The sequence below is a fragment of the Primulina eburnea genome, chromosome 16 (genome assembly GCF_022965805.1).
Source record: "Primulina eburnea isolate SZY01 chromosome 16, ASM2296580v1, whole genome shotgun sequence".
NCBI classification, from domain to species: Eukaryota; Viridiplantae; Streptophyta; class Magnoliopsida; order Lamiales; family Gesneriaceae; genus Primulina; species Primulina eburnea.
The window spans coordinates 11,016,837-11,036,478 of NC_133116.1; the positions used below are offsets into that span (position 1 = coordinate 11,016,837).

The 19,642-nt window shown below is 39.8% G+C and overlaps 1 non-coding gene across 1 annotated transcript; it reads left to right on the plus strand.

The window, feature by feature from the left end:
- Positions 1-1,754: 1,754 nt before the first annotated feature.
- LOC140817624 (small nucleolar RNA R71) lies at positions 1,755-1,860 on the plus strand. The gene has a single exon (XR_012114837.1). It is a non-coding gene; the product is annotated as a small nucleolar RNA R71 (small nucleolar RNA).
- The last annotated feature ends 17,782 nt before the right edge of the window (positions 1,861-19,642 follow it).

Here is a 19,642-nt window from a genome sequence, read left to right on the forward strand (position 1 = left end):
TTTGAGGGGTCAAATCTCTTCGTTCTCCTAGATCCTCCAGTCGCATCCTCATTGGTTTCTCCAGGAAGGTGGCATAAAGTGTGCCACTATTTCAGCTTCTCTTCATTCCAATTCCTCTTCTCCCATTCAGTGGTGATAGTGGCTACAACGGGCCTAAGAGCATCCTGCAAAAATGAGACACAAGAGAGGCAAAAACATCAATTCTAAAACAAACTATCAGAAGCAGTGTGTGATTAAGTGAATTGAAAAACTCGAAACGAAGTAATCTCATCCTCGCCCACTCTCAGTTCAACTTCCCATCTTGCACTCATCAGGCCTTGCCAGTGCAAGGAACGGTCTACAAAAATCAGAGGCATCTAAGACATCCTCTCCATATAAACACCACGACGTCCACAGGGAAAATGAATTTTTCCACTTTCACTAGCACATCCTCAATCACTCCGCGGGGGTACTTGACAGATCTGTCAGCTAGTTGTAGAGACATCCTCGTCGGCTTTGGTTCTCCCAACCCAAGTTTCCTAAACACAGACAATGGCATAAGATTAATACTGGCACCGAGATCACACAATGCTTTATGAAAAACAACATCACCAATCATGCAAGGAATAGAAAAACTCCCTGGGTCTTTAAGTTTCGGTGGGATTTTGTTTTGCACCAAAGCAGAGCAGTTTTCAGTCAAGTTTATTGTCATGTGATCCTCCAATTTTCTCTTGTTTGCTAAGATATCCTTCAAGAACTTAGCATAACTAGGCATTTGCATCAACGCATCGGCAAAAGGAATATTGATATGCAATTTTTTAAATACCTCAAGAAAATTACCGAATTGTGCATCTAGTTTTGCTTTTTTCAATGCTGCAGGGAAAGGTGGAGGGATAACAATCTTAGCCTGTGTAGTGTGTGCCGGTGTGGGGTTAGAGGACTTACCTTTAGACGTCGCGGCATGTTCATCCGGCACTTCGCTTTTCTCCTTTTCTTTAGGCTCTAAAATTTTTCCGCTCTTCAACTCAATGGCCTTCACTTGCTCTTTTGGATTAGTCTCTGTGTTACTTGGCAAGGTGCCCGGTTCTTGATTCGCTATCATCTTGGCCAATTGTCCAATCTGAGTTTCTAGCCCCTTAATCGATGCGTCTTGGTTTTGAAGTCTAGTTTCAGCGGATGAAATAAACTTAGACATCATGTGCTCCAAGTTGGACTTTTCTTCTCTAGGAGGATCAGATCTGTACATTGGTTGTTTTCCATATGGTTGTCCTCCCTGTGGTCGATTCTGATTGTTTTGACCACCCCACGAGAAGTTAGGATGTTGCCTCCATCCCGGATTGTATGTATTCGAATATGGGTCATTCCTTGGACGGTTGTGGACTCCCACTTGATGCACAGGTGCTCTTTCGGGCACATAAAATGGATTGTCATCTTGACAGTCTTTCACATAGTGCTCACCTCCACATTTCTCACAGAATATCTCTTGCAGACGCATAGCCGTGCCGCCCATGTTCAAACCGTCTAATTTCCTGTTCAATACATCTAATTGTGCAGTAATGTCCGAAAAATCAGTTACCTGATGAACTCCTACATTCCTTCGCTGGTTGTTCCTGTCAGATTGAGGGTGATAACTGCTAGCAGCCATCTCCTCCAACAACTCATATCCTTCTTCCGCAGTTTTTCTCAACAGATTCCCACACGCAGCAGCATCTATCATAGTACGGTTAGGAGTAAGCAAACCATAATAGAATGTTTGAACAACTAACCCAAGTGGTAATTCGTGATGTGGGCATTTTTGTAGTAGATCCTTGAAGCGTTCCCATGCTTCATACAAAGACTCCTGATCGAATTGAGCAAATGTTGTAATGTCTGCCCGCAGCGTCATGGTTTTTGATGGAGGAAAGTATTTGATAAGAAACGCTTTCGCCATGTCCTCCCATGTAGTGATTGAACCTACAGACAAACAATTCAACCATGCTTTAGCTTTATCACGTAAAGAGAAAGGAAATAAACGCAACCTAACAGCATCATCAGAAACTCCATTGAATTTAAAAGTATCGAAAATTTCAAGAAAATCCGCGATGTGCGTGTTTGGGTCATCTACTGCAGTTCCTCCGAATTGGACTGTGTTCTGAATCATCTAGATTATAGCTGGCTTGATTTCAAAGTGATTTGCCCGCACAATAGGCCTCACAATGCTAGGGCGTGCACCATCCAAAGAAGGCTGGGCATACTCTAACATTGGTATGCGGCGTGGCATCTCAATATGTCTCTCTTCACGGCGCTCCTCCTCATGCTCTTGCTCGTGCCTCTCCATCAGTTCCTTCAGTCTTTGCTGCTATCTTCTCCAGCGAAAAGTTCTTTCAATTTCAGGGTCGAACTCAAGCTCCACGTCAAGTGACTTTGGCATGCACTAGACAAGATACCTGGAATAAAATATGGAGTGTTAGCTCAAGAATAATAAGACAATGCTAAAGCAAATAACTAAAAATAAAATTGTAGATTAACAGTCCCCGGCAACGGCGCCAAAAACTTGATCGAGCAAAACTTGCACTGTTTTATCCTCAATAAAAATATGTTTTTCTATGCTCAAAATTTGATCGCAAGTGCACGATGTCAAGTAATAGAATAGTGTACATGAGTACGAGTATCGTTCCACTGAAGACTGTGTTTAACAATTATTATTCTAGTGATTAAAACTTTAGCAACGAAGTTTGACTGATTGTTTTGTAACTAATAAAACTTAATAAAACTAAATAAACAAGTTCAAGAAATTATTATTCAAATATGAATGCTAGATCAATTGATTAAGTTTCAATGATAAATGGATTTGTGGGAATTCTGGTTCACCTACCCCTTATTAATTAATTAATTCGATCGATCGTGTTCTACGCTCCCGACAGGATTCCCTATTTAATTGAACACACTCTCTCGAGCTATGCCAAACTAATTCTACTCAATGAAGTAATTAAATGTCTTTAATTATTTATCAAGAGCGAATCGCATTTCGATCTATGAAATCCCCTAGTTTTCGACCCTAAGGACTATAACTATCGGCACGTATCCAATTTCATATATCTATGTAAATTGTAGATCCGCGAATTATACTACTCGTTCCAATCACAAGTTATTCTCTCGAACTCACTCGCGATATAAAAACGTTGTTAAAGTTAGTTATACTTCAACAACACAATAAAACAACAGTATAACCAAGAACAAATCACGATTCGAAATATAAATTAACCAACTAAAAGTTTGGGGTAGGATCCCCTTTAATCCCAACAAATATGAAAAGTTAGCTACTAGAATTCATAATTAAAATCAGCAAAACAATGTTTCAATAAGAGAAAATAAACTTGAGATACTAGATGTGACGAAATCTGCGAAGAACGATGCCCGGAAACCGTCGAATCTTCAATCCAAGTGCAAAAGCTCTCCAAAACTCCTTGTGGTGCCTTCAATAATGTCTGAATAATCCCCAAAAATCGTCCCCAAGACTTACCATATCATTCCCCATCATCAAATAAGGCAAGAAATCGCGCATGGAACTTTCCGAAAATAGGTGGCGCTCGGGCGGTAGAAAAGTACCGCTCGAGCGCAACACTTTCTGTATTCTCCCTAAACTTGTGCGGCAGTCGCACTCGGGCGGTAGAAATATACCGCTCGAGCGCCGACTGTTCTGTCTTCGGATGCACCTTCTCGTGCCCGGGCGGTAGAAAATTACCGCCCGAGCGCCAAACTTTCTGTCTTCTTCTCCTTGCTAGTCATATTTGGCGCTCGGGCGGTAGAAATCTACCGCTCGAGCGCCGCTTATTCTGTCCAAAGTTCCTTGTCTTCGACACTTTGCTTCATTCTTGGTTTTTCCGACAATTTTTCATGCAAATTCATCACATACAAGTGAGACATGATAAAATGCAAACGATTACTCGAAAATGAACAAAAAGTAAAAGAAATGCATGCATGCACAATGCAAACACAACTAAACCAATGCAATAAACACGTAAAAACACCACCTATCAGCGCTGCAGGAATATGTTTATTTTCTCTCGCTTTTGATTCCCATGACTTTTATTGTAGCCGTTAACCTTGGCCTTACGTTATAAGCTTGAAAGACCTATTAACCAAGTCATGTTCGTTTAACATTTAGTAGAGAGTGGTATGAAAGACAAGCATATCGGAAATAAATGAATATAAATGATCCTGAAAACAACTAGCTATTGATGAGTATGAGTTCTGACTTGCACACTACACTGATCTCATTCTGTTGATCTTTACGGGTTCATGTTGAATCTTAAATTGAGATGAAAACGACTCTTCTGATTTTCGAAGCATGATATTTTGACCGGGGGTGCTAGAATTTGACAAATTGAGAAGCTTCGATTGTATTACTTGAGCTCTGAATCTAAGATATGTCTCATCTTTATTTCATGTCTGATTTGTTCGAGGACGAACAAAGGTTAAGTGTGGGGGAGTTGGTAAGCACAGATTATATAGCGTTTTAGGGACTTTATTTTGTCGTATTTGCGCTTATCTGGCGTTTTTATTCAAAGTTTCACGCTTAATTCGTTTTTATTTGCTATTTGCAGGTTTGACCAAAAGATGATAAAAGCCAACGAAAGGGAAAGAAAGTCAAGCTTCGCAATGTCATGTCAGAAACACCCGAAAAAATAGGAAATAGCACAAAGAGCGTATCCAGACCCCTACACGGACCCCGTGTAAGGGTCCGCTCATAGAAGCCCAAAGAAGAAAACTTCAGAGTATACACGGACCCCATTCCGGACCTGTACTCGGGGTCCGTGTCAATTATCCTTCGAGAATGAGAATTATAGTGCCTACACAGACCCTACTCCGGACCCCCCGTGTAAATTATTTCCCGGATAGTATTTTGCAGCATCTACATGGACCCCTACCTTGATGTATACATGTGGTCTGTGTCCTTTGATATCCGCTGAATTTTTGGTGCAGATTTTTGGAGATTTTGGAGGATATTAATTATGGGCTCGAAAATAACAAGTTTTGGTGAGCTTTTTTAGAAAGAAATTATAGAAGAGAAGACCTAAGATATTGAGAGGGGACTTTTGGGATTTTGGAGAAGACGAGAGAAGACGGCTAGAGCGTGGAGAAAACGAGACGGAAAACGCACTTTACAAGCAAGAATTGTGCAGCACCGCTGAGATTTTCTCTTCTTTTATTTTCTTATTTTTATCCATGAATTTGAATATTAGAATTTCTTCTAGTTTTGAACTTATGGAGTAGTTTATCTTGTGATCGGGACCACGATAGGGCCAAACTATGGATTTTGTTCATTCATTGGATTATTTGATCCATGAATTAATTTTATGTTATTGATTAATGTTTGCGTAATTTACTTTCTTTTAATTTTGCCAAATATTTTCATGTTCGTTGTTCGATCTTGACTCGAAAGGGAATAGATTGAATTTAGCTTCAAAAATATTTATCAACACACAATTAAACCGACTAGAAATAGTATTCGGTTTAAATGTGCGATTTTAGGCGACAGCTGTGATTTCATCGTTAAATAATGCGTTTTTGTTTAATTAAATTCAATTAGAAATAATTGGAATGTGAAATGAAAATAGAATTATAAATTCTAGAAATAGATTTATAGTTAAATTAGAGAATTTCATTGTGACATTGAATAATCTGTAGTTAAATAATTCCAATGCGTGGCAATAATCAAAGTTTGGTACTGTTGTGTGTTCCCAGTCATTTTGTTGAAATTGAAATCCTCCAAGTTCCAACCTGGTTTGCAAATTCGATCTTAGTCATTAATTTAGCATAAATTAGTTTAATTTAATTTGTTTAAATTATCATCAAATCACTAGTTATTGGTTGCCTATATTAAATTGAATAATTTGATCTTAGTACTTAAATAATAGTCTATGTGGGATCGATACTTGGACTTATCGTCCATTTACTATAACTTGACGTAGTCCGCTTGTTAGATTTATTCCCAACCGATTTAACCGGTCAAGGCCAAAATTATTTAATTAAATCTTTGCTAATCTAGGCCCTATTAAAGAATTAATTAAATACTTAATTAATCCTATTAAAAAATCCCAAAAATATTTAAAAATATTTAGTGCTACTCGTTTCTAGTATCGCACGCCCGAAACTACTCATTTCTAGAAAAAGTACATTACCGATTAAATTCGTCCCTTACTATAAATAGATTACCAATTTCCTACTTTGGACTTACTAAATATAGAGTTTCTATTTATAACTTTCTAAAAGTAGAAACTTTATAAAATTTTCCCCGGTTCTCTCGCCTTTGCCGTACATCTGGTATTCGACTACAGAAAGTTCACATTCATAACATTCGATTAAATAATCATTAAACCATGAAAATACTTAAACATGCTTCTAGACCACTCATTTAAATAATTTCAAATAAATTTTCATGCATGCATGTGGTTAGTGTATTCGGATTTTCAGGCGTTACATGATGAGACCGGCTAGTTATGATGAGGCCACTGCTTGTGCTTTTCAGGCGGAACAGGCTCTCCGGGATATCCCCGTCGAGATACAGCGGAAGAGGCATCAGGCCCGTTATAGTTCACAGCCACAGAAGAGGCAGTTCACCCGGCCACCGAGGCATAAGGGGCAGCAAAAGCCCCAAGGACAGTTTCAGAGGCCCGGACAGCAAAGGCCACCGCACGCACCAGGGGCTCCTAAGCCGGAGGAGAGGCAGCCGTGCAATCGGTTCCACTTCGGAAAGTGTATGTTGGGGACCTTCAAATGCTTTATATGAAAAGAAGAGGGCCACAAGGCAACTGATTGCCCTAGGAACAAGCGCCCCACTACTGGTAGAGCCTATGTGATGCACGCATAGGAGGCAGAGGCGGATCCAGACTCCACACTGATCAGCGGTAACCTTTATATTTAAGAATTTTTATTTACCGTCTCGATTGCATGAATTATTATGTTTGTTGTGGAAATTATTTTTGGGATTGAGAACCTAGAATAAATTAGGTTGCATGTTCTAATAGGTGGACTTAAGCGTTGAATTGTGGAAATTAAGAGCTTTAAGGACCATAAATGTAATAATCAAAATCTCAGGTACCTAATTGCAAAAATAAAAATATAGGGGCTTTTATCGTTTTTTCGAAAATTTTTAGACCAAGGTAATAATTTTTGACAATTTTAAGGTTTAAATGGATTAAATTTGAAATCTTATAAGGAATAAATTTTAATTTTTTAAAAGTTAAAGGGTCCCACATGATAAGGAATTCGAAACTTTAGGGGTCAAATTGTAATTTCCGAAATCTTGGGGGTTAATTTCGAAATTTTGATGGAACACTATAATTAAATCAGTGATTTTTTTGAGAATTTTGGGATTATGACCGATAGAAATTTCCTTAAAATTCAACACGATAAGATTTGATGGTATGTTTTGTCGTAGGAAGGATATATATTTCAGGTGTAGCCACGTATGCATTGCTAGATTCCGGAGCTACACATTCATTTATATCAGAGTCATTTGTCATGCGACTAGGAATCATACAAGAGGCTTTGGATTTGAGATTCAGAGTTTCGATTCCGTATGGCGATCATATGTTTGCCTCACAGATAGTGAGGAGATTGGAGCTTCGGTTGCAGAAAAATACGGTGCATGCAGATTTGATTGTGTTACCGTTGCCGGAGTTCGACATTATTTTGGGTATGGACTGGCTTTCTTCCAATAGAGACGCTATAGATTTTCATCGGAGGTCAGTATGTAACGTATCGTACTTTTAACTGTTTAAAATTTGCAGAAAAATTTAATATTTTTTTAATAAATCGTGAACATTCAAAATTCGATAAAATAAATTGTACGTCCCAAAATTTGTTGCAACAAAAGATCTAAAAACAAAGTTTGTCAAAAGTATTTGAACATTTTCATAAAAACTTAAAACTTGGGCGGTCCTCGGGTCTAGCCTCCTGCTCAGTTCAAGCCTACTCCTTGGTCCTCACCCCTAGTCTCCTCGAAATCATCCTCACCTGCATCGATCAAGTCTAGTGAGTCAAAAGACTCAAGACGTATAAACTGAATGGTAACAAGTAAATATGTAATAAAACCACATGCAGCTTTAAAATAGAGCGTACATACTTAAACTTGAACTTGCAATTAAACTGAACATACATACATAACATAGACGTGCCATAACGTGAAAACGTTTCATAAACATACTTTCATCGTACATACATGAGCATACATAACATTATTTTGCGTAGAGGCATGTTTCAAAGCAAGTGACGCATAACATAAATCGCCTGATCAGACTAAACCACAGTACTGTGCTGACTGAGAAGATCCACTGGCAATACATTAGATCCCCGTTCATGCTTTAACGGGTGGATTGGTCCCCATTCATGCTTTAACTCTTTCCAATTTTGATCTAAACCTGTTCATGCTTTAACGGGGTGGATTGGTCACTGGTCATGCTTTACCGCTTTCCAATCCCACACATAATTTGGTCACAAGACAAATTGCATACCTCAAAAACTTAAAATATGTTCTTTTGCACAGTCAACCTACTTACTTGGCGTCGAAGGATTCGTTGGATCTCGCTTGGGGTCACTGCTGCAATATACTAACATTAAATCAACCACTTAACTTGCATAACTTAGACATAGGTACTCGTGCTCACCACCGAAGTAGTTAAATAGCTTATGGCATTCTAGATCATTCGGGACTTGACCTCATTTAATCATCGTACTAAACCATGACATGAAACCCCAAAGAAAATAATAAAATTTCCCAAAACAGGTGGTACATGGACCCCGTGCCCAGGTCTGGATAGGGGTCCGTGTACGTCCGCTATAAGACATACCGAAAAGAAGGAAGGGCACGGACCCCGTGCAAGGGTACATGTAGGGGCCAGTGCAGGCTCGCAAAATTGACACTAAGAAGAAAACAAAGGCACGGACCCTGTGCCAGGGTCCGCGTACCCGCGGTGAGAAGAAACCAACGAAATTTCTTAACAAGTACTGCTTAACATTCTAAACTCGATTGTACAGACTATGAACCGACCCCACGAGACCCATCCTAAGATACTATAACACTGACTCAAGCCTATACAATTTCCCCAAAACAAACAAGTATCTCAAGTAACCCAATAAACCCGTGAATACGACTTTTGACAACAGAATGATTTTTACGACTACTCATTCTCCCAAGTGTCTAACGACACAAAACGGCACATCAATAACCATCCGAACATCATTAACAATATACCTATACGCAGCAGCTGATCACCCGTCGATCTCCCACGAAGCCTGCAACAATAAAATTTCAAGAACACATCAATGCATAATTTTTTCATAAAACGTCGTTTGAGCAGTCCCACAAAAATGATCACAACTCATCCAAATATTTCAATTTTACTGTCAAATTGAAGGTATAAAAAAGTTCTACATTTTATATGTTGAAAGCTTTCTAAAAATCACGAACAAAAAAGCGCAGTTTATAAAAGAACAGAAAAAAACGAGATTTTAGATCCAAAAATGGTTTCAAAAGTGATCTAAACAATTTCTGCTCAAACTTTACACATCACACTTAGATTTTTACGCATAATAAATAACACAACGCATAATATGACAAGATCGATGCATAAACAAAAGAATATACGTGCCTTTAATATAAAAATTTACCGAACCGATGCTACCGACGCAGGAAGGATTCGAGAGACGATCCGGGACGAACGTGGCACTATTTTCTTGCAACGAAAATGACGAAAACTCGTTGGAAATAATAAAAGGGAGGGGCGGCTGCTGCTCTTGCTATGAACCCTAATTTCTCCTCTCAAAATAATGAAAAACTGAATTGAAAATATGTGTGTGTGTGTGTGTGTTGTGTCGTGCATTTTGTGTGAGTGTGTGTGTGCATGTGTTTGGTAAATTAGGGAGAGTAAAATTTGCTTAATTATTAATTAGCAACTAAATTAAAATACTAACTCTCCCTTAACTATAACAAAATCTCTAATTAGCAAAATAAAATACAAAATGCTAACTTTAAAAATTTTAAAATTCTAAAATCACTAAATAAATAAATTAGAATTTTAAAAATGCTAAAAACTTAATAAATTATTTAAAATACCCAATCCTTAACTAAAAATAAAAAACCACATTTTAAAATTGCCGACATCGTCACCGGTCCCTTCTCCTTGATCTCGCATCGAATAAACGCCTGAAACATGAAACTCGTGAAATATTTTCATGTGCATCACATAAACGTAAATAATTTAAAATAATGCATTTTAATAAATAATGCATCGCTAAAACTCAATTTTAAAATTAAATAAAGGATTTAACAATCAAATAAATTGCATGGGTTATACGTGTACTGATTTTGGGCTCTACAGTTCATCCCTCCTCTTAAATAAATTTCTTCCTCGAAATTAAATCTTACCGAACAACTCCGGGTACCGAATCCTCAAATCTGCTTCGGCTTCCCAAGTGGCCTCCTCTACTGACTGATTCAACCACCGGACTTTGACCAACTTGGTTACCTTGTTCCGTAGTCTACGCTCCTGTCTGTCTAGGATTTAGACAGGTCTTTCCTCATACGACAGATCTGGAGCAAGTTGCAATGACTCATAGCTCAAAACATACGATAGATTAGCTAGGTACTTCCTCAGCATCGAGACATGTAACACATTGTGTACCCCAGCCAGATTCGGCGGAAGGGCAACATGATAAGCTAGTGTCCCAACTCTGTCAAGAATCTCAAACGGTTCAATAAACCTCGGACTCAGCTTGCCTTTCTTCCCAAATCTCATAACACCCTTCATAGGTTCTATCTTTACAAAAACGTGATCACCCACGGCAAACTCGAGATCTTTCATACTCTTATCAGCATAGCTCTTTTGACGACTTTGGGCGGTCTTCATTTTGTCTCGAATCTTGAACACCACATCTGCAGTCTGCTGAACAATCTCTGGACCAAGTTCTGCTCTTTCACCGACTTCATCCCAATGAATCGGCGATCTGCACTTCCTTCCATACAACACCTCATAGTGAGCCATACCTATAGATGATTGGAAACCGTTGTTGTATGCAAACTCCATTAGAGGTAGCTTAGATTCACAAGTCCCATGGAAATCTATTATACAGGCTTGCAATAAATCCTCCAAAACCTGAATCACTCGCTCAGATTGGCCATCTGTCTGCGGGTGAAAAGCTGTACAGAAAAGAAACCTCGTCCCCATGGCTGCATGAAAACTCTTCCAAAAGGACGATGTGAATCTAGGGTCCCTGTAGGACACAATGGAAACTGGGATCCCATGCAATCACACGATCTCCTTGATATAGAGCTCCGCATACTGCGTCATGGAGAAAGTCGTCTTCACAGGCAAGAAGTGCGCTGATTTAGTGAGTCGATACACTATAACCCAAATGGCATTGAATCCTCTGACTGACTTTGGCAAACCAACAACGAAGTCCATGGTAATATTCTCCCATTTCCACTCAGGGATAGGGAGTGGCTTAAGCATTCCTACTGGCCTCTAATGCTCTGCCTTCACCTGCTAACAAGTGAGGCATTCAGACACAAATCTGCGGATGTCTCGCTTCATCCTTGGACATCTATACAAAATTTGTAGATCCTTGTACAGTTTGGTACCTCCTGGGTTAATGGAATACGGAGATGTATGTGTCTCTGTCAGAATATCCTCTATGATCGAATAAACACTAGGCACCCACATTCTACCTCTGTATCTCACAATACCGTCTGACACTGTGTAGAGTACACTGCCCTTGGCTTCATCCTTCAGTCTCCATTTCTGTAACTGCTCATCTGAAGACTGACCTGCACGGTTGCGGTCTAGCAAGGAAGATTGGACTGTTAGATTAGATAGCCTTGGAGCTCTGCCCTAACCATAAACTTCCAAACCAAACCTCTGAATCTCAGACTGAAGAGGTCTATGCACTGACAATTGTGCTACAACTGCCACTTTTCTGCTCAAAGCGTCTGCCACAACATTAGCCTTTCCCGAATGGTAGCTACTTTCGCAATCATAGTCTTTCACTAACTCTAACCACCGTCTCTGTCTCATATTCAGTTCTTTCTGTGTGAAGATATACTTGAGACTCTTGTTATTGGTGAATATCTGACATTTCTCGCCATACAAGTAGTGTTTCCAAATCTTCAACGCGAAGACAACAACGGCTAATTCCAGATCGTGAGTCGGGTAGTTCTTCTTGTGCACCTTCAACTGCCTGGAAGCATAGGCTACAACCAAACCCTGCTGCATCAATACTGCGCCTAACCCGAACTTAGATGCATCGGTGTATATCACAAAATCTCCTTGCTCTGATGGCATGGCTAACACTGGTGCTGAAATAAGAGCTTGCTTCAAAGTATCGAATCTTTTCTGACATTCATCATTCCACAGGAACTTGAAATTTTTTTTGGTTAGTGAGGTGAGTGGCACTGCTATCGAAGAAAACCCCTGAATAAACTTACGGTAGTAACCGGCTAAACCCAGATAACTGCGGATTTCTGATGCATTCTTCGGTTCAACCCATTCCTTTAATTCTACTACCTTAGCTGGATCCACCTCGATGCCACTGCTAGATATAATATGACCCAAAAACGCTACATTCTCCAACCAGAATTCACACTTACTAAATTACGCAAATAGTTTGTGACTCTTCAAGATCTGTAAAATCGTCCTCAACTGCTGGCTGTGCTAATCATGGCCCTTCGAGTAAATGAGAATGTCTTCAATAAATACTATGACAAATTGATCAAGGTAAGGCTGAAATACTCGGTTCATTAGGTCCATGAAAATTGTTGGAGCATTGATCAGTCCAAACGGCATCACTAAGAAATCGTAATGCCCATACTTGGTCTTGAAGGCTGTCTTGTGAACATCTGCATCTTTCACCTTCAGCTGGTGATACCCTGATCGAATGTCAATTTTAGAGAACACTGTCGCTCCCTGCAATTGATCAAACAAGTCTTCGATTCTAGGATGTTGGTATTTATTCTTGATCGTTACCTTGTTCACCTCACGGTAATCGATGCATAGCCTCGACTCCCATCCCTCTTCTTTACAAAGAGCACTGGTGCCTCCCATGGCGAGAAACTAGGGTGGATGAATTCTTTGTCAAGAAGCTCTTGAATATGTTGCTTGAGTTCCAACATCTCAGCTGGAGCTAATCGGTACGGTGCCTTAGAGATTGGCACTGTGCCTGGCATGAGATCAATCGCACACTCCACCTATCTCTCTGGTGGAAGACCTGTGACGTCATCAGGAAAGACGTTTGGGAAGTCTCTGACTACTGGCACATCTGATATATACGGAGTGGGTACGTCAGGTGCGGAAATAATGCTGGCCAAGAAGGCCTGACATCCCTTAAAAATAAGTCTTCGTGCCTGCATACAAGAGATAATGCGAGGAAAACTTCTCCATCTGGCTTGTTCAAATAGAAACTGCTCCATGCCCAACGGTCTAACCAATACTGATCTCTTCTGAAAATCAATCAAAACTCTGTTCTTTGTCAGTCAGTCCATACCCAATATAATTTCAAGCTCTGGAAATGGAAACACAACCAGATCTGCATACACTAGGTGGCCCTGCAATTCAAGATCAATGTCCCTGACCATGCTAGTAGCTGACAACTCTTCCCCTGATGGGACTGTTACATAATAGTTCGTACTGATCCATGCCCAACGGTCTAACCAATACTGATCTCTTCTGAAAATAAATCAAGACTCTGTTCTTTGTCAGTCAGTCCATACCCAATAAAATATCAAGATCTGGAAATGGAAACACAACCAGATCTGCATACACTAGGTGGCCCTGCAATTCAAGATCAATGTCCCTGACCATGCTAATAGCTGACAGCTCTTCCCCTGATGGGACTGTTACAGAATAGATTGCATCGAGTCCAGTAGACTTGACGTCCAGATGATTAACGAACGTTTTTGAGATAAAAGAGTGAGTGACTCCTGAGTCTATCAGGGCCCTCGTGGACACTCTTTTTAGGAAGATGTTTCCTGAGACACGTTAGCACAACACCAAAACTTTTATCCCAAAATCCTAACATCAACCTCAAGCATAGTAGAAATTTATATCCCAAGTCACTCAAAAATATTACTAGCATGCTAAAAATCCAAAATAAGATTCAAAACATGCATGACAAAATAATATTGAGCATAATTAAATAAGTTTACAGTTCAACAATGTCGTGTCTGGGTCCGCCTCTTGAGCATGCATGGAGAACACTCTTCCTTGGGTCGGCTGCCTCCACTAGGGGTACTCTTTTAACATGTGATCGCTGGCTCCTCAGTTAAAACATTGGCCTGACCCATACAAACACAGTCCCGATGCTGACGGTTGCACTTCGGACACACTGAGAAATCATCGGGCTTCTGAGGCACCACCTGTTACTGAATTGGAGCCTTGCCCTTTGGCGGTCCCTGCTATGGCTTCTTCCTTGGAGGCCCCTGATAAGACCTCTTAGGCTGGGGTCGCTGATGCTGCTGATGCGGATGCTGTGGAGCCTGATAGGGCCTCTTGCCCTGCGTGTCAGCCTCAATATCCCTCTGGTCTATTTCGGCAGCCAAAGCACTGTACACGGCAACTGCATATGTAGTAGGACCAGCTACTCGGAAATCATGGCTTAAGATCGGCCGCAACCCATCCATGAAATGCCTTAACTTTTCTCGGACAGCATTAGCTATCAGGGGGACAAAGTAACACCCCCTCTCAAACTTCCTCACAAACTCTGCTACACTGCTGTCTCCCTGACGCAGCGCCATGAACTCCCTGGTCAGCCTGGATCGTACTTCCTCAGTGAAGTACTTGTAGAAGAACACCTCTTTGAATCCATTCCAGGTCAACGTCTGCAGATTGACTGAAACGGACGCGCTCTCCAACCACCGTCTGGAATCCCCTGCTAGGAAGAATATGGCACACCTGATCCGGTCTGCATCTTGCAGCTCCATGAAGTCAAAAATAATTTCGATGGACTTAATCCATCCCTCTGCCACCATCGGGTTAGTCGTCCCCGCAAACTCCTTTGGATTCATTCTCTGAAATCATTCATACACTGCCTCTGGTTGGGGCCTCGCCCCTGCACCCCCTACCGCAGCCTGATTCCCCGCAAACTACGCGAAGAACTGCGTCATGCCTGCAAGCATCTGCGCCTGCATATCCGGAGGTGGACGAAGGGGAGTGACCCTCTCTTCCTCTCGGGCCTCCCTGTCCTCCTCCCTTGCTTCACGGTTAATCACACGTCTAGGAGACATACTGTTCCAACAATTTACCCAACACGTAACCCCACATCCAAGAACATATACTAATAACATATGATGCACGTAACTTGAATTTAAATATGCACATGCTAAAATCATGATTCAATGCTTACTACATAACACAATTCAAAACTTTAAAACTTAAAGACTTGAGGTGTGACTGTTAGAGTAGGTGCCCGTCGAGCCAAATGTTGGCCGAGTGTTCACCATGAAACTCTATGTATAAACAATCTTTATTTTAATAATATTTGAAATTATTGTTTTGGCACATCTTTTTAGATATACCCATGCTAGTTGCATATATAAAGCCCTTGAATATACAAATAGTAGAAAGAATATGAGATGCTCATATGATGAGTATCATGAAACTCATATTTGCAATACTGTATATTATAAACAGTTCATAGTCGATTCAGCCGCCTGCTAAGAAGGATATAGGCCGCTCGAGTTCGAGACTAGTATCTGCGATGTGAGTACCATGTTTCATTGGTGGAGGACAATGTGATGTCCTAGCATAGAGATAGGTGCTCCTGGTAGAGTACACTGAACAACCCTCCATAAAGGACTTTCCAAGTGGTTCTCACTTATCGAGTGGAAACGTCCTAGTTTATGGTTGTACACTATTGTCCTTATGACCCGGGACAACATTGAGACTCTATGTGCTAGCATTGCACTTTGACTTGTTTACCGACTCTCAAGGGGTAATCAGGTGGCAAGGTTGGGTGTTTTGTCGAAACATATTGGAGTCGATGCATTATAGTCGGGGATTCACCAGCTTACCTTCGGGTATGGATATCCTATGTGTATGTAGTATGAAATCTCTGATCAGAGTATGGTGGTAATTTTGAAAGGGTTTCATATATTACACCATCGATGCAACTACGACATGACACATAGTATCGATTCATTGACAACTCTCGATATACCAATGGTCGTCGAATCGGTCGGGATATATGAGATGAAGGGACCGTACTGTACGCTAACCATAATAGAATGGTTCTTGCAGGCACTATCATTTGATACCTAGGGAATCATGTAAGCGATGCTGCTAGGCGTTTAATGGTTGGGTACTATCAGACTTGAGTTCTGACGTTCTTATTATCAAGGGGTTGATAATTAAGAATGGAGCAATTGGGGTATGCTCATATAAGGACATGTTTAGTCTGAATCACATGGAGATGTGAACTCACGGCTAGTTGTATCAGTGAACCATTGAGAGCCACACAAGTACTAGCTTTCTAGATCCCGTTCAGAAGTAAAATAGTTCAATGTGTTGAACGGCTTATAAAGGAGTTTATAAGCGTAAGAAAAAATAGAAGTATGACTTCTATGAGGGGAATGTGACTTTTAATTTGTGGAAGTGTTCTTAAATTAAAATTTGACCAAATAAATAATGTATTTGAAAATTGTGATTTTAATTTAATTATTTGGACTCTACTAGGTCCACTAGTGTTTAATTAATTCAAGTGTTGAATTAATTAAACACTAGTGGACCTAGTAGAGTCCAAATAATTAAATTAATTCAAGTGTTGAATAAATTAAATAACATTGGGTCTTGTAGAGTCCAATTAGAATAATTATTTAACTAGTAGGCTTGAGTAAATTCAAGTAATGTTTAATTAGTCTCAAATTTATTTGAGATAATTAAATTAAGTCCATGGGTTTTTAATTGTTAAAAACAAAATAGATTTGCATGCATGGGAGGTGAAAGGTTGGGAGACAAATTTTTGTATTACCAAGGCTTGGCATACAACCTTTTGCTCTACCTTTTCCCACAACCAAGGCAACTCATCCTCCCCCTCATTCAAGCATGCTATGGCCGAAATTTAGCTCATTCTTCTCCCTCATTTTTCTCTCAAATTTCTTCTTCAATAGTTGAGGAAAGAAAACTCTTCTCAAAGAAAAATCCTCTTATTTTTCTAGTTCAAAATAAGAGGAGTTCTAACTAGTTGGTGGTGGGCTTAATATTTGAGCAAGGAGTGCTCAAAAGGAAGCTTGGAGATTTGTCTACCATTTAAGAGCTAAGGTGTTTACACCTTAGTTGGAGCCATCATCAATTTCAAGAGATTGATAGGTATATTTTCTAAACACACTATGAATGTCATTTTGGTTTTTTAGTATTTGCTACACACATTGTACGAGGTGCTCGATTTTTATGCTAGAACATATGATTTTTGAAAATTCCTTTGCGCTTCCGGGCACCTTAATCGATCCCTTTCAGTGACTTCTTGAGGTTCTTGCAACTGGTAGTAGGCGTAATCCTTTACAAGAACATCGCTCTGATAAAAATTGTAACGTGCCGTACTTTCAACTGTTTAAAATTTGCGGAAAAATTTAATATTTTCTTAAATAAATCGTGAACCTTCAAAATTCGATAAAATAAATTGTACGTCCCAAAAGTTGTTGCAAAAAAAGATCTTAAAACAAAGTTTGAAAAAAGTATTTGAACATTTTCATAAAAACTTAAAACTTGGGTAGTCCTCGGGTCTAGCCTCCTGCTCAGTCCAAGCCTACTCCTTGGTCCCCACCCCTAGTCTCCTCGAAATCATCCTCACCTGCATCGAACAAGTCTAGTGAGTCTAAAGACTCAACACATATAAACTGAATGGTAACAAGTAAATACGTAATAAAACCACATGCAGCTTTAAAATAGAGCGTACATACTTAAACTTGAACTTGCAATTAAACTGAACATACATACATAACATAGACGTGCCATAACGTGAAAATTTTTCATAAACATACTTTCATTGTACATACATGAGCATACATAACATTATTTTTCGTAGATGTATGTTTCAAAGCAAGTGACCCATAACATAAATCGCCTGATCAGACTAAATCATTGTACTGGGCTGATAGGGAAGATCCATTGCAACATACATGAGATCTCCGTTCATGCTTTAACAGGTGTATTGGTCCCCGTTCATGCTTTAACGTTTTCCAATCCTGATCTAAACCCGTTCATGTTTTAACGGGGTGGATTGGTCCTTGGTCATACTTTACTGCTTCCCAATCTCATACATACTTTGGTCACAATACATTTATCATACCTCAAAAACTTAAAATATTTTCTTTTGCACCTCAACATACTTACTTGGCGTCGAGGGATTTGTTGGATCTCGCTTGGGTCACTGCTGCAACATACTAACATGAAATCAACCACTTAACTTGCATAACTTAGACATAGGTACTCGTGCACAACACCGAAGTAGTTAAATATCTTATGGCATTCTAGATCATTCGGGACTTTACCAAATTTAATCATATTACTAAACCATGACAAAAAACCCCAAAGAAAACAATAAAATTTCCCAAAACAGGTGGTACACGGACCCCATGCCCAGGTCCGGCTACGAGTCTGTGTAGGTCCGGTATAAGACATACCGAAAATAAGGAAGGGCACAGACCTCGTGCAAGGGTCCGTGAAGGCTCGCATAATTGACACCAAGAAGAAAACAAAGGCACGGACCCCGTGCCAGGGTCCGTGTAGGGGTTCGTGCACCACCTATTTTTGGGAAATTTTATTGTTTTCTTTGGGGTTTCATGTCATAGTTTAGTACGATGATTAAATGAGGTCAAGTCCCGAATAATCTAGAATGCCATAATCTATTTAACTACTTCGGTGGTGAGAACGAGTACCTATGTCTTAGTTATGCAAGTTAAGTGGTTGATTTCATGTTAGTATGTTGCAGTAGTGACCCCAAACGAGATCCAACGAATCTCTCGATGCCAAGTAAGTATTTTGACGTGCAAAAGAAAATATTTTAAGTTTTTGAGGTATGATAAATGTCTTGTGACCAAATTATGTATTGGATTGGGAAGCGGTAAAGAATGAACAGGGACCAATCCACCCCGTTAAAGCATGAACGAGTTTAGATCAGGATTGAAAAGCATTAAAGCATGAACGGTGATCTAATGTATGTGGCAATGGATCTTCCCTGTCAGCCGAGTACTGTGGTTTAGTCTGATCAGGTGATTTATGTTTATGGGTCACTTGCTTTGAAACATGCCTCTACGCAAAATAGTGTTATGTATGCTCATGTATGTACGATGAAAGTATGTTTATGAAATGTTTTCATGTTATGGCACGTCTATGTTATGTACGTTTGTTCAGTTTAATTGCAAGTTCAAGTTTAAGTATGTACGCTCTATTTTAAAGTTGCATGTGGTTTTATTACGTATTTACTTGTTACCATTCAGTTTAAACGTGTTGAGTCTTTTGACTCACTAGACTTGATCGATGCAGGTTAGGATGATTTCGAGGAGACTAGGGGTGGGGACCAAGGAGCAGGATTGGACTGAGCAGGAAGCTAGACCCGAGAACCGCCCAAGTTTTAAGTTTTTATGAAAATGTTCAAATACTTTTGTCAAACTTTGTTTTTAGATCTTTTGTTT